Source organism: Marmota monax, unplaced genomic scaffold (assembly GCF_021218885.2).
Source record: "Marmota monax isolate L192 unplaced genomic scaffold, Marmota_monax_Labrador192_F-V1.1 WCK01_AAM20220418_F8-fsc00176, whole genome shotgun sequence".
NCBI classification, from domain to species: Eukaryota; Metazoa; Chordata; class Mammalia; order Rodentia; family Sciuridae; genus Marmota; species Marmota monax.
The window spans coordinates 473,658-490,693 of record NW_026694774.1 but is presented as its reverse complement, the minus strand read 5'-3'; the positions used below and the strand labels follow the sequence as shown (position 1 = coordinate 490,693).

The following is a 17,036-nucleotide window of genomic DNA, read 5'->3' as shown; positions in this document are numbered from 1 at the left end:
TTCCCACCTTATTGATGTCTCCAGACAAAAAATAATCTAGCCCTTTTCTGTAGTTTATGACTGAGCATATGATCATGTAATTTATTACATTGTTGTTAATATTTACTTAAAGATAGTATTATCTTCCAAATGATGTTACAACTTCTATAATTGCAGAGAACAAATAAATTCACCATCTCTCATGGCATCCAACATATTTGTGCAGTGTTGTGCAGTGTTGACTGATGCAACATATGGCTTGAATTTTTCCCTGTAATGGAGATCACCCAGGTAACTTCTGACAGAATAGGGATTGAGGTTAGGTGAAGGAAACCCATAATTTCTTATTTCAGTAAATGCAGTGAACCAATTACATATAACACTACACTCATTCTTACTAGAAAGTTCCAAAAACTAGATGGATATGATCTTGCATTTAATAAAACAGAAGGGAATTACCTGTCAGTTGAATGCTGACTGCATTTCTTTCTGGTATCACTTGATTTGGGTAGTGTAGGACAATTTCACTGAAAACAAATCTCAAGTTGAAAGACCAGGCAGCACCTGCTCAAATGTCTGTCATGTAACTACTATAGTCACAGGGATGTTCACAGCTATTCAGAGAGAAAGAGGTACAGAGAGGCCTGGCCATAGGTCCAGCTGATCTATGCAGGGAAGAGGCAGCCCCACTGCAGGCAGCCATCTCTGTTCCCCCTCCCCACTCTTGGGTTCTGGGCTGAGGCCAGGGACTGTCCGGAGCTGATCTCGGATTTCCATTGGCCGCTGTCTTTTGTGACGTCACGATCATGATGAGAATTGATGATCGGACACGCTGATTTCATTGTCTGAGGCGGCAGTGGAGACCCAGGAAAAATCTCGCTGAATCCGCCTGCCTCAGCACTGGCCAGATCTGGGATCCTTTGACCCCTTCCGTGACCGTACCACGCCCGGAGGTAAGCACCCTACCTGGGTGAGTGTGAAGGGCGAAAGAGGGCGGGCAAGGCACCGTGATGATACTGTGCCCCGTGGGGTGCCCGGTTCAGTGGCCTAAAGAGGCAGTCAATAAATTGGTGCGGCTTTTGGAGAGCTAACTGCCTCTACCCTACCATCAAAGGCTGGCGGCAGTTTGAGGTTAAAATCGAGCGGAGGCTAGGGATACAGTGGTCTTTGCCAGAGAGCGCAGTACCTTGCTCCGAGAGAGGGCTATGTTTGGGATGCACTTCTGGCCGGGTAGGAGGAGGAAGTGGCATCTCTGCCTCAAAGAAAGGAGGGGGATGAATTCTACCACTTCTAGATTTCCCTGGACAGTAGATTACTCAGCCCCACTCAGCGGCACGGAGGGCGCTGCGCCTGCGCATCAGAACCTTGATGGGGGGTGTGTGTTTCACTGTGAGGAGAATAGGTTTTGAGCTTGCGCAGGCGCTTTTCCGTTTCGCTGGAGGGGGTGGGGCTGAGCCCTCTCTGGGCTGAATGTGGGAAAGGTTAGGGAGTTGGCCTTGGGATGTTTTTAATCGCCTGCTGATGTGGAGGGAGCTGCCTTTACTTTTAATCTGGCATACTGAGTATACCCAGACCCGGAATTGGGCCCAATAAATGGATTTAGTAAATTTGAGAAGGCAAAATTTTAATCTCCAGATATTAAGATTGAAATGACAGAAAGAACTTGAAGAAGAATTTGTAGAATAGAAAATTCTTAGTTGAAAAATGATTTGGAGGGCAGAGGTTGTGGCTCAATGGTAGAGCACTTGCCTAGCCTGTGTGAGGCACTGAGTTTGATCCTCAGCACCACATCAAAATAAATGAATAAAATAAAGATATTCTGTTCATCTACAACTAAAAAAATATTTTAAAAAGAAGAAAAATTATTTGGGGAAAAATAAAATGCATTAATTATTCAAATAAATATAACTTTTAATCTTTAAGGACATCTGATTTGTGGTGACATTCATTGATTTGAAGGTTAAACTCTGGAGAGACTCAGAGTGAAGTCTATTGTGGAGACTCAAAGAAAATTTCCTTTTTGTCTTTCTTTCTTGGCATTCTCTCACAAATATTTAGTCTCTCTTTCAAGTTTGGTGCTGTCCTTTTTTTAGTGTCCACAGAAGTCACATCCTGTTTTGAGGGATTTTGTTCAACACCCCTTCATTTGGAGAGGCACTTTACTCAGCTATTATGAAGAACAACCTACTTGTCTGTCCTTGGTGGGAAAATTGTAGAACATTGTTAATGATTCACTCTACAATCTGATCATAGATTCCTAATCAAGGATCTGGATTTTTCTCCATTTCTCACAGTTAAGACATTATCAAATATGGGCAAAATTTCCTTTGAATGCACTCTCATATCATCTTTCCACATCCCTACAATCTAAACTCTCATTAACCCTCCAGTCACTAAAGGAGCTTTCTACTCAGCCTTCACCTCTGTCCAAAATCCTTAGTAATTCCACCAGATTAATGATCTGGGAACACATTTCATTACTATTTTCTCTAACCAAAGTATTCTTGGATCTCTGTTTTCTATTGTCCTAAGACAAATTCCACTTGGATTTCAAAGAACTTCATAATATAGTGCCACAGTCTGGCTGGGCACAAATGCCGCAGTCTGGCTGGGCACACAATCACGAGCCACCACACAGCTTGTAGATTCAAACAGCAACTCTTTATTCCCGAACTCACACCAGCCGTCTACAATCACGTTCTGGGGAAATCCACGTTCTCTGCCCAAATCCACATCCACTGGGCTTCTATCTCCCAAAATATACTGTCTGAATCCCGTGAGAACTCAAGGGGAACTCAGGCAGCAGGATACGCCCTATTCCCAGCAGGAATAATCTTAAACCTTAAACCTGGAACCTAAACTGGGAACGCCCTAAACACGATTATCTTAAAACCAGGAACACCCTAATCTGCCTTGGTCCTTGAGCAAGGTCACGTACATTCAATGTCACTGCAACATGGGGTACGCTGGCAAGGAAATTGTCATACCTACTTGGCTAATGGCTCCCAGCAATATAGCATCAGTGAGCCATGGGAACCTTATTTTACTTTATTCTTCAGAGCACAACTGTTCTTAATGGCCCCTGAACAATCTACCTACATAATGTTACTCCTTATACAACTATCATACCCTTCACCTAGGAAACCATCTCTTCTACATAATTCAAATCTTACGCACTTTGGAAACTCAAGGTATACATCTTCATAAATGCCTTTCAAGTCTAATTCAAACTATGCTTATAGATTGATTGTTTTGAGGTGTTAAGATTATCTCTCTTAGAATTGTCACATAAATTCTTATATTTGTCACTTTCTTATAGCCAGTTTTCTATTGTCATTTTATGTTTTGGTGTGTGTGTGTGTGTGTGTGTGTGTGTGTGAGAGAGAGAGAGAGAGAGAGAGAGAGAGAGAGAGAGAGAGAGAGAGAGATCTACTTCTTTATCATCTATCCACAGTTTCTGGCTGGCTAATAAAAATAGCTATAGCCATCTAGCCATCTAAGTTCTTTTTTTCTAGGACACAAATTTCCTGGGAAGTGAAGTAATATTGTTATAGAGAGAACTCTATTCATGTGAAAACTTATCCATCTTTGGTCAGGTGAGTGATTTTCCAGTGCCTAAATAAACCTCAATGTAAATCAGGCAAATAGCATTATGGAAAATCTCTATGTAGTGAGTGGCCTCCAAATGTGTCATGTCGTCATAAAAAGACCAAAGGAATATTAGCCCAGAAGTGACTTTGTCTCTATTTTTTTCAGTTTGATAAGTGCTACATTTACAAATATTCCATTTTTCAATTCTTCTATGTGATGACATTGCTACATGTTTCTTCAAATATACTATTTACTCACTTTTTATTGCATTATAACTTCAAATGCTATTTCACATTAATGACCTCTTGATAATTTTTATTTGTTTATTCCTTGATTCACAGCTGATAATTGATATGTTAGTATTATATAATAGTTTGGTTGTCACTTTCCTAACTCTTGAGCATCAATCTGCATTGTTCCATAGAATTCAAGTTTTACTTCAGTGATATTGTAATCATCATTTAGCAAGCAGGTTTTCATAGATTTTACTTGAGCTACTGCTTCACTCTGAGGGAACATCCCAAAATTACATCAAAGTTTGTGGTTTAGGAATATGAATACAAAGCAACCCTTGAAAATAACTGTCATAAATTATTATAAATTAATTATGAATATTGTTTATTATGATGGGAAATCATTTTACTTGAATATATATATATATATATATATATATATATATATATATATATATATATATATTCCATTTAAGCTGTTTTAACTTGTAGGCAGTAATTAGTAGGATATTCCTAGACTTTTACATGTAGACCAATAGACAAAATTGATTGAACTCTGGATAGAAAACAATGCTTAAAAATATACTGTTCATTTTAGAGAGCTTAAAATAAAAGATAAAAATTGGGATTATATTTTTTTGTGTTTTAAGATTTTTTTTTATAATTCCTATCTGAATGACAGGAAGGTATTGGAGTTTTTTATTTAAGTTGTAGAGTTTGAGTTGAAATTTGAAATTCTCTAATAATAAGCCAGTCTCCTCATTTTACACACTGAGGAGTCAAAAACCCAGAGAAGTGAAGTACCTTGCCAGTATTAGTGCCAGACATTGTGCCATCAACTTTATATACATTATCAATTTAAAACCCCACATCTTGCCTATGAGATAATTTCTAGTATTATTTTCCATTTTACAAATGTGACAGATACTCAAAGCAATTGACTTACCCAATACTATAAAGCTACTAAACGTCACATTGAGGACTTATATATGAGTCTATTTGAATCATGAAAAACTATGCTTCAGCAAGGTAATATAATGAATTTTGTTGGATATTTAGCTAGAATACATGTCTCCAGAATCACAGCTCAATGTATGATGTGATTGTGTGTTTTCCATGAACACATTAACACTTCTACAAAGCCAGGGAATTCTAAGCTTAGCCAAGGGTGTGTATTTATATTTATTTTAAATATTTTATTGAAATAAATTCAGTTTTTTTATTGGTTGTTCAAAACGTTACAAAGCTCTTGACATATCATATTTCATACATTAGATTCAAGTGGGTTATGAACTCCCATTTTTACCCCAAATACAGATTGCAGAATCACATCGGTTACACATCCACATTTTTACATAATGCCATATTAGTAACTGTTGTATTCTGCTACCTTTCCTGTCCTCTACTATCCCCCCCTCCCCTCCCCTCCCATCTTCTCTCTCTACCCCATCTACTGTAATTCATTTCTCTCCTAGTTTTTTTTCCCATTCCCCTCACAACCTCTTATATGTAATTTTGTATAACAATGAGGGTCTCCTTCCATTTCCATGCAATTTCCCTTTTCTCTCCCTTTCCCTCCCACCTCTCATCCCTGTTTAATGTTAATCTTTTCCTCCTGCTCTTCCTTCCTGCTCTATTCTTAGTTGCTCTCATTATATCAAATAAGACATTTGGCATTTGTTTCTTAGGGATTGGCTAGCTTCACTTAGCATAATCTGCTCTAATGCCATCCATTTCCCTGCAAATTCTATGATTTTGTCATTTTTTAGTGCTGCGTAATACTCCATTGTGTATAAATGCCACATTTTTTTTTTTTTATCCATTCATCTATTGAAGGGCATCTGGGTTGGTTCCACAGTCCAGCTATTGTGAATTGTGCTGCTATGAACATCGATGTGGCAGTATCCCTGTAGTACACTCTTTTAAGGTCTTCAGGGAATAGTCCGAGAAGGGCAATAGCTGGGTCAAATGGTGATTCCATTCCCAGCTTTCCCAGGAATCTCCATACTGCTTTCCAATTTGGCCGCACCAATTTGTACTGCTTTCCAAATTGGCCGCACCAATTTGCAGTCCCACCAGCAATGTACAAGAGTACCCTTTTCCCCACATCCTCGCCAGCACTTGTTGTTGTTTGACTTCATAATGGCTGCCAATCTTACTGGAGTGAGATGGTATCTTAGGGTGGTTTTAATTTGCATTTCTCTGACTGCTGGAGATGGTGAGCATTTTTTCATGTACTTGTTGATTGATTGTATGTCCTCCTCTGAGAAGTGTCTGTTCAGGTCCTTGAAATAAATTCAGTTTTGATATAAAACATTTTTCAATTTTTTATAAATTATACATTTTTAAAAACAATTTATTCTGCTTTTAAGATTGTACTGTATGGAGGGTATTATATTTTTATACAGCATAATTCCCAATGGAATATAGGACATCTGAATTGTTGATATTTTTTTTATGGTGGAGCCAGCTTAAATTGAAATTAGTGGTCTCATATGCTTGCATTGAATACACTATATTTAGGTATACTCATTTGGAAATAAAAGGTGATGATTCTTTAAAAAGTAGTCTGTATAAGAAAGGAGTTGGAAGATCTGGGGAAATGAAGGTGATTCAGTGGTAGATTGCTTGTCTGGCAAGGTGAGATCCTGGGTTAAATCCTCAGGGCCACATGAAAAGCAAGGAGCTGAAGAGCACAGCATATTCAGAAACTATCACTGACACCCTGAAAATTTTCTAGTCTGCAAAAACTTAAAGAATAAGTTGAAACCCATCTGTCAAATAGAGTCAACCTTGTGCCAGCTGGTAGCCAAATTGTTTGTATTAAATCAGAGATCTAGGCACGCTGCAACTGAGTATGTGAGATTGTATCATGTCACTCAATGAAACACTATATTTTACATCTGCCATCTGTAAATACATTTTCAACAATAAGTTCCTTGTTGGTCTCCTATTGATTTGCATCTACACTCATGTCTAATTAGGTTAATCCTTAGAATCATTAAATCTGGTATTTGTCAGAGTGGCAAAAATTCAGGAAGACAGCTCCTTAGCCTCTCTTCCCATAGAATTGGGGACAATTTCTTTTAACATTCTTAAAATAGCCATGCAAACATGCGACTTACATGACTCCCATGCACATTTTCCCATGTATAAAAGCATTTGTGTATGCTGCATATGTAAGATCATATAACTTTTAAGAGGCAGAGCCAGGACTTAAAGGCAAGTGTCACTCTAGAGACTACACTTGACTCCTAGCCTACTAGTTAATAGGTCATGGAGTTGGAATGAGATCTACCATAACTTAAAAACAAGTGTGTAGTGTATGTGTGTGTGTGTGCATGTGTGTTTGTTCCCTAACATCTTTTTCCTCTCAGGAGTGAAGAAATATATATATATATATATATATATATATATATATATATATATATATATATATTGCTGAGGTTTAGGGGGAAAGGGGTCATTGTGTTAACCTTCAATGGCTTCAATGGCATAAGGCACAAAGACCCATATTCTTCCCTATTTTCTAACAAACCAATAGTAAAACCATCTCTTCATTGAATTTTATGAAACAATAGATTATAAGATTATATGTTTCATACTACACTAATTTATTGCTTTAATACTTTCTTATTTAGTTAGGTTGATCTACCTGTTGTATGTTTTATGGATGGAATAACTGTGCCATTTGAGAAAGTAATTATCTGAGACCCATTTCCCAAATAGCTTTGCCCTTTCATAGACCAACAATTTATTGTGTTGAAATTTCCTCAACAGCAACAATTGGAGGAGACCTGGGGCATTGTGAAATATGGTAGAAGAAATATATTCTGCACTAGTGGGAAGCATTATGTTAGATATTAGCTTTCCCATCCTTGACTCATCTCTAATATTCTAAGACAACAGTATACCCACATGAAATTATTTTTGAATATGTATGTTATTAAAGTAACCATTCAAGTTTTTTTATTTAGAATTTCTAAGATTACTCCTATCATCAATAAATGGCTAAAATATGTAGAAAGTCATTTTGAGGCTCCACCCCCATCCCTAGTAAATACATTATGAAGAGAGAGATTTTTTTAAATCAGTATTTATTGTGATATGAAGCAAATTTAATTTTCTGTTTGTGTTTGGTTCTACTGTATCTATTAAATTTTTGCTATTCAAAGTGTGTTCCCTGGAGTCTCAAGAAAGGCATCATCTCAGAAGTGCTTAGAAATCGAAAAATCCCTGACCCTACTCCAGTCAGCCAAATCAGAATCTGCATTTCATTGTGATCTCCAGGTAATTCATAGGCCCATTAAAATCTGAAACACTGATATAAAATTAAATCCGATTTCTTTAACAACTTATATTTTTAAGAGCTGTAGGTCATAGAAAAAACTGAATTTCCTCTTGCCTGTATTCACAAGTGTAAAGAAATATGTAATCAACATATTCTCCATTGTATATTATCTGACTGTATGGATCAGCTCTGCTCTATTCTGGAGTTAATATTGTCTCACTGAGATAGTAACTATACCTGTGTTGTAGACAAAATTGTTAAGATTCTGGGTGAGTCCATTTGTTTTAATGATAGCAATAACCTTATTATTGAAATAATAATTATCCTAATTACTAGACTTGTTTAAGAGTATCATGGAAGAATAGAGACAGATTGGGGACACTATCATGAACATCTTTAAGGGGAACTGTTTACATTATGCTTACTGCTGTTATATATTTCTACAAAATTAGTAAATTAAAACAACATAATTTTATTATTTTATAGCTGGGTGTCATAATGCATGCCTATAATCCCAGGAACTCAGAATGTTGAGACATGAAGAACCCCAGTTCAAGGCCAGCCTTGGCCAGCCAAAGCCCTATCTCAAAATACAAAATAAAAGGTTTGGAGGATATATTGCTATATTGAGGCACCCCTAGATTTGACCTCCAGTATAAAAAATATTATTTTATGATTTTGCTGGTCAGAAATATTAAAAGATGCTCAACAGGTTAATTCAGTGTGTCAGCAAGGCATTCATTTCTTGCGAATTTAGGGAAGAATCTATTTCTTTGCCTTTCCCAACTTCTAGAGTCTACCCATTTTCCTTGGCTCATGGCTTCCTTCCTCCTCAAAACTAGCAATGGATTATAGAGGGTCTCACATTTTATCACTCACACTAACTCTTCTGCCTCTATCTTCTGCATTTAAGGAAAATTGTGATTGTGCTGAGCATACTCAGATAATCTATGGTTACCTGATTAGCCCTTTTAATCCCAACTGTAATCTTTTTTAAAAATACTTTTTTTTAGTTGTAGATGAACACACTATCTTTATTTATTTATTTTTTATGTTGTACTGAGGATCGAACCCAGTGCCTCACATGTTCAAGGCCGGCCGCTCCACCACTGATCCACAGCCCAAGCCCCTCCCAATTGTAATCTTAATTCAGTTTTTACATGTAGCCTAAATATTCACAGATTCTAGAAATTATGACATAAACATCCCTTGGGAGATATTATTCTGCTAATACAGGAATTAAAACCCTTTTTGGCTTATAAAGGAAGTTAGCATCCAGTCTTGTTATTGAAGTGGTTAATTAATGCCATGGGTTGCGTTGCGTTCACCCACCCCATTCATCTATTGAAGTCCTAACCCTAACCCAGAGCACTGCATAATTAAACCTTATTTTTAAATAAAGCCATTGTAGATATAATTAGTTAAACTAAGATTAGGCCATACTGTACTAGAGTGGCTCTTAAACTAATATGGCTAGTGTCCTTATAAAATGGGTGCATTTGGATACAGTCATGTGTACTGGGAGAACACCATATGAAAATTTAGACTGCCATCTAAAAATCAAGGAGTGAGCCTGAAATAGAGCTTTCCTTCACAGTCCTGAAAAGAACAAACCTTACCAATATGTTGATTTCAGACTCCTAGCCTTCAGAACTGCCATCTGAAGGCTAGGAGTCTGAATACATTTCTGTTGTTAGAGCCTCCCAGTTTTGGCATTTTGCTAGTTTGGTAGCCCTACCAAACAGTCAGGATTGTCCTATGCAATATAAAATATTATCATATTCAGAAGCCCTTAATTAGTAAACTTGTGTTGTATAATATTCTAGGTGGATAGATTGATTTAGACATTAAAAAGCTTGATAGACATTAGATACTTTTAATAAAAAAAGTTCTGATAAAATGTAGTAAGTGCAGTTGAAGTCCTCAAAATCAAAACACTCTTAATTACAACCATTCCAGCTGTTCATTGCCCACTTTCAAACCTTCTGCTTTAAATAGAAGTAAAGACAAACCCCTTTGTTCTTTTGGTTCTGTTGATCTCTTTGAAATTGGTTTAATGTTTATGTTCAAAATATGGTACATTAAAGTTGTCATGAATACTGTATACACATAATAAATAAATGAATAAATTGTTAAATACATGTGTTGATACATTTTTATATCAGCAGCTTTTTAGAGAAGTGATTTGGAGAGAAAAGGGTTGTTTTGGAAGATGCTCTGTTCTGATTTCTCAGTAGTGCAAAGTGTGTCTTCACAATTTTCAGGTAAAGTGTAGTTCCTACGTAGCTTTAATTATCTTTTTAAAAATGGATATTAGGTTACCTGAATTAAATATTAGTGGTAAAATAATGTTGCTGAGTATGACCATTATCAGACTTTGCATAATATATTCCACACATTCAGACCTGGTTGATAACCACCAATGAATATAATTATAATGGAATATCCTGGAGCACGTTACTTGTATGAAAATATCTCCCTCTGTATCTTATAACTAGATATAAATATGACTGGCCAAGAGAAGTGTGGTGCCAAAAAATTATTAGGGGTTAGTGCTAATCCTATTCTTCAAACACATATAAGCCTATAATTTGACAATAATATATTATTTCTTTCTTAATGACACAGGTAACACATAGGGCAGGATATCTCAAAAACTGAGATCCAACAATACCTAGAAGTCCAAGCATGTATTTTCAGATCTTCAAATTTTACAACAATTTTCAATTTGAATTTGTAGTTCACTAGCAGTCTTAAAATGAAAACAGCAAAATGAGCAGAAACACATTTATACCCAGAGTATTTTTACCAAGTTCAAAGACAAAACTCGGTCATAACATTTGAAAGATATCTGATGGAATAAGAATTGAGTCTCTTCAGGCAGAGTTCCTCAGAGACCCAAAGATAGATTTTGTTGATCTGGAAAGCTTTTATTTTTGTTTCCATTTTTCAAAGGAAGAATAAAGAAAGGACTTTGCCCGTGGTTATCAGATTTTGGGTTGTACTCTAAGATGCTGTTAAGTAAATAAACAGTTTTTATTTAATTAAACATATTTTTCATTATGTTTACAAAATTATAGTCTATTATGTACAATATGAGATGTTTTGTATATGTATACATTGTTGAATGACTAAATTAAGCTATTAACATATATACTGCTTCACATACTTAGCATTTTGTGGTGAAAACGTTTAAAATGTATTATCTTAGCATTTTTCAATTATGCAATACATTGCTGTTATCTATAGTCACCATGTTGTAAAATAGATCTCATAAACTTTTTTCACCTATATAATTGAAACTTTGTATCCTTTTTGATTTGTATCTACCCAATCCCAGCCTCTGTTAACCACCATTCTACTCTGTTTCCTAGAGTTCAGATTTTTTAGATTCTACATATTAATGAGATGATGCTGTATTTATCTTCCTTTGCCTTGCATATTTTACTCAGTGTAATGTCCACCAGTTTCATACATGTTTTTAAAAATGACCAGATTACATTTTTTTTAAAAAAGCTAAATATTGCAGTGAGTATATATTGCATTTGCTTTATCTATTTATCCACTAAGGGCCACTTATGTTGATTCCACCATAACTTTGGTAGTGTAAAGTGGCAATGTACATAGAAATGCAGGTATCTCTGCAACCTACTGACTTCATTTCTTTGGAGTATATACCCCGTAGTGGGATTGCTGGGTCATATTCTAGTTCTAATTTTAACTTTTTGCGGAAACATCATACTGTTTGCTTATAATGGCTGTACTAATTTATATTACCAACTACGGTTTTCTTTGTGAGGACAAATTTATGCTTCCACTATTTGATTAATTAAATACATATGTACATATCTGTGTTTATATAATTTGCCTACTCACCACTAGATGGTGTGCTTTGAGGGACTCTTCCTCTAACCCCTAAAGGGCAGGATGTGTTCTTAATATTTTTTTTTTCTCCTAGGTTTATATAGACTGTTATAAAATTGGAAATAGGAGGTATAAGAAAATTGGAGAATTCATCTCTTTGCTTCTAGATGAAATTCTCCTTAGCTCTTAATATAGACTATGCAAATCTGACTTAAGAATCACTAAAAGAATGTCTAGTTTAAGTGAAGAAATAGGTTTTAATCTTTTTAAATATATTTTAACTACAAATGAAAATTCTTTCTGGGAGTATGGTGGGAGGAGAGGATGGATGAAATTATGTGGATAATGAAAAAAAGTTGAAAGAGAGCTAATAAGAATAAATTCTGAATAGAGTGAAATCAAAAGAACATATATTATTTTGATATAATCAATAACTTATTTATAATCACTGTCCCAATGTGTGGTTATGGTAAATTTTATAAATCCTCCCTGAACAATAAATTAAAATGAATTCTACATTTTAAAGGCATTAATTTAGACTGTAAGTTACAAGATTGTGAAATATTAGTTAGTGGTTGATGCTTGTAGCAGTGTGAACACTTCACTATTGAAAGGTAAAAGTGATTTACTTGCACATTTTTTTAGAGTTAGACATGTAAAAGGCAATACAATTTAATCAACAAGTATGTATGAATCAAGGTAATATGTAGTTTATCAAGAAATCCTATAAATCATTGGTCATTAACTGCCATATACATTCTGTATGAGTACAGAGCTAAATATATGGGGAAATCAGTCACTCAGTTGAAGTCCTGTTTATGCTTGAATCACTGATTATCTGTTTGAAATTGATCTTTTTTCTTTTGAATGATATGAATTTTGATATTATGTATACAATAAGGTATTTATAGTTTATAGCTATTTTAATCTTAACATTAATATGTGATAAAAGCAAGTGTTATTAAAAGCTAATAAATCATTATTAATAAAACATTCTAAAATCTAGGATTTTTTCTTGCTAATGTAGTTTTCCTTTCATACAAACATAACCCTCTTCAGAATTTACACATTAGGGATGTACCATAAAATCATGTGTATTCCTGTAAATATATATGTATGGTTGTGTGCTTATGTGGTGTGTGTATGTGGAAGACCTGGACATAAAATTGCCTTATAGCTTGTGTTCATGGCACTGTGAATATATGTAAAGCTTTCATGTAGCTGGTGAACATAAGTATTAATTGCATAAAATCTTCAAAGGTTTTAAAATTTAAGTCAGTGTAGACTTTCTTTTGCCATGAGAAAGTCATTTACTGGTTTGTTTTTGGTATCTCATATCATAATTCTATGTAAGTGATAGAGGCCAATTGTACCTTTAGAAAGAAGGATCAGAAATGTGTGCAATGCTTGTCAGTAAATTATAGCCCACTAAACACATAATGAACATCCTTCCATGGTATTTGAAAGACAGGATATCCACACTAGAATTTATACTTTGAAGATACTGGAATTCATTTTTGCAATATCTCCAAATTCTGGCAAGTTACTTTTTTTTTTTAATTTTTTTTATTGGTTGTTCAAAACATTATAAAGCTCTTGACATATCATATTTCATACATTAGATTCAAGTTGGTTATGAACTCCCAATTTTACCCCAAATACAGATTGCAGAATCACATCGGTTACACATCCACATTTTTACATAATGCCCTATTAGTAACTGTTGTATTCTGCTACCTTTCCTATCCTCTACCATCCCCCCTCCCTCCCCTCCCATCTTCTCTCTCTACCCCATCCACTGTAATTCATATCTCTCCTTGTTTATTTTCCCATTCCCCTCACAACCTCTTATATGTAATTTTGTATAACAATGAGGGTCTCCCTCCATTACCATGCAATTTCCCTTTTCTCTCCCTTTCCATCCCACCTCATGTATCTGTTTAATGTTAATCTTTTCTTCCTGCTCTTCCTCCCTGCTCTGTTCTTAGTTGCTCTCATTATATCAAAGAAGACATTTGGTATTTGTTTTTTAGGGATTGGCTAGCTTCACTAAGCATAATCTGCTCTAGTGCCATCCATTTCCCTGCAAATTCTATGATTTTGTCATTTTTTAGTGCTGCGTAATACTCCATGGTGTATAAATGCCACATTTTTTTAATCCATTCATCTATTGAAGGGCATCTGGGTTGGTTCCACAGTCTAGCAATTGTGAATTGTGCTGCTATGAACATCGATGTAGCAGTTTCCCTGTAGTACGCTCTTTTAAGGTCTTCAGGGAAAAGTCCAAGAAGGGCAATAGCTGGGTCAAATGGTGGTTCTATTCCCAGCTTTCCCAGGAGTCTCCATACTGTTTTCCAGATTGGCCGCACCAGTCTGCAGTCCCACCAGCAATGTACAAGACTTAAAACTATATTACAGAGCAATAGTAACAAAAACAGCATGGTACTGGTACCAAAACAGGAGGGTGGACCAATGGTACAGAATAGAGGACACAGAGACTAATCCACAAAGCTACAACTGTCTTATATTTGATAAAGGAGCTAAAAGCATGCAATGGAGGGAGGATAGCATCTTCAACAAATGGTGCTGGGAAAACTGGAAATCCATATGCAACAAAATGAAACTGAATCCCCTCCTCTCGCCATGCACAAAAGTTAACTCAAAGTGGATCAAGGAGCTGGATATCAAATCAGAGACTCTGCGTCTGATAGAAGAAAAAGTTGGCTCCGATCTACATATTGTAGGGTCGGGCTCCAAATTCCTTAATAGGACACCCATAGCACAAAAGTTGATAACAAAAATCAACAAATGGGACTTACTTAAACTGAAAAGTTTTCTCTCAGCAAGAGAAACAATAAAAGAGGTAAATAGGGAGCCTACATCATGGGAACAAATTTTTACTCCTCACACTTCAGATAGAGCCCTAATATCCAGAGTATACAAAGAACTCAAAAAATTAAACAATAAGAAAACAAATAACTCAATCAACAAATGGGCCAAAGACCTGAACAGACACTTCTCAGAGGAGGACATACAATCAATCAACAAGTACATGAAAAAATGCTCACCATCTCTAGCAGTCAGAGAAATGCAAATCAAAACCACCCTAAGATACCATCTCACTCCAGTAAGATTGGCAGCCATTATGAAGTCAAACAACAACAAGTGCTGGAGAGGATGTGGGGAAAAGGGTACTCTTGTGCAAGTTACTTTTAAAGTAGGTGAATAGAACAGCTTTTTGTAAAGACAAGGATCATTAAACTTAAGTGATAAAGTGACAGCTTCTGAGAATAGATTTACAATAGCAATTATTTTATACATGTTTAAATTTCATTAAGTTTGAATATTAGTTTGTAATTGTATATTTAATCAAGTTTTTTCTTAAATAAAAACATCATTTATTAGATTTATTTTAATAAATCTTACCTAGTTTAATATGTCATCTTTTATTTTTAATATTAAGTTTACATTAAACAATTCTGCAGATGCATTTATATATGAGAACACTGTTCCCATTGATGTTGTGCTTAAGTTTTGCATTCTTAAACATTTTAAAAGATCAAATTCTCATCACATAGATGGAGTCACGGGGTTGTTTTTCCTTTTGCTATCATAGCAGAATAATATGAAGTTTATATAAAAATGATGCAGAGGGGATTGGTGTTTGTGAAAATAATTGTTCCCAGTAGGAAGGAGGACCAGTTGGTTAAATAAATGTTAACTATTAACACAAATAGCCTTTTATAGCATATTATACTAAGTACTTTGATGAATATAACCCATCAGGAAAAGAAAAGTAGGAGAGTTTTCTAGCCCCATTTTCCAGATGAAGGAATTGAGGTTCAAGAGGTCAATTATCTCTGCTATAGTTACAAGACTAACAAGTAATGAAGCTTAATAGATACGAATATATACAACTCCTGATGTGTTCCCACCCCATCATTCTAAAAGGCCACCTTAACTTATTTTTACAGCCATCATGAAGTATTAGGAAATAAGATTTCGTCTTTCATCTCAAATATTTAAAAAAAGCAAAATAGGAAACAATAGATTTCAGACCTTTGTCCACAGGCGGTACAGGACTTATTTCTGAGAGATGGGAAACGAATGTTTAAATAGTATGAGTGTCTCAACTGACTGCCTCAGGAACTTCAAAAAGGTATAGGTCAGGGAAAAGGAGCTCAAACTGCCTAGGAATCTGAGTTGAGAAGCCAGTTCAGGGAGGACAGGATGGCTAGATTTTGAGGGACACTGTAATACAAACACTGCATAGAGAAAAGAAAATAGCACATAGAACTATGTGTATAATTTCAAACTACTATTATTGTGCCTTTAAATTCAACAATGTAAAAAATTGACCAGTTTCCTAAAAGAATGGAAATTACCAAAAACTGCTTTACAATGAATATAACTGAATATTTTGTGTCTAATTAAAGGAATTGAATTTTGAATTATTTTTTTTTTCCTTTAAAGAGCTCTTCAGACCCAAACTAATTCACTGTTGAATTTCACAAAACATTTAAGGGAGAAATGCAGGTTGAATATTCTTTATCTGAAATGCTTATCAGAAGTCTTTTGGAGTTCTGATTTTTTAAAAATTTGAAATATCTGTATATACATAATGAGCTCTCTTGGTGATGAGACCCAAGTCTAAAATGGAAATTTATTTATGTTTCATATACACCTTATACACAAAGCCTGAATGTAATTTTCTCCTTTTTTTTTTTTTTTTTTTTTTGTACCAGGGGTAGAACCCATGGTGTTCAATCGCATGAGCCAGATCCACAGCCCTTTTTATTTATTTTGAGTCAGGATCTTGCTAAGTTGCATAGGACCTTGCTAAGTTGCTGAGATGGGCTTTGATCTTGTGATCTTCCTGCCTCAAACTTCCAAATCACTAGATTACCTGCCTGTGCCACCACACCCAGCCTACAATTTTAATGAATCTGTGTTTTGACTTTAATCCATTACATGAGGTCAGGTATGGAATTTTACACTTGAGTATCATATTGATATTCAAACAGTTTCAGGTTGTGGAGAATTTCAGATTTTTGAATTAGTGATACACACTCTATTTA

The 17,036-nt window shown here is 35.3% G+C and overlaps 1 protein-coding gene across 1 annotated transcript in view; it reads left to right on the top strand.

Annotated features, from left to right (window-relative positions):
- The first annotated feature begins 834 nt into the window (after positions 1-834).
- Positions 835-17,036, top strand: part of Hdx (highly divergent homeobox) — a 121,086-nt gene continuing 104,884 nt past the window's right edge. Inside the window, exon 1 of the mRNA XM_046425394.2 lies at positions 835-932. The gene's annotated coding sequence lies outside the window, so the exon portion shown is untranslated. The remainder of the gene's footprint in view (positions 933-17,036) is intronic.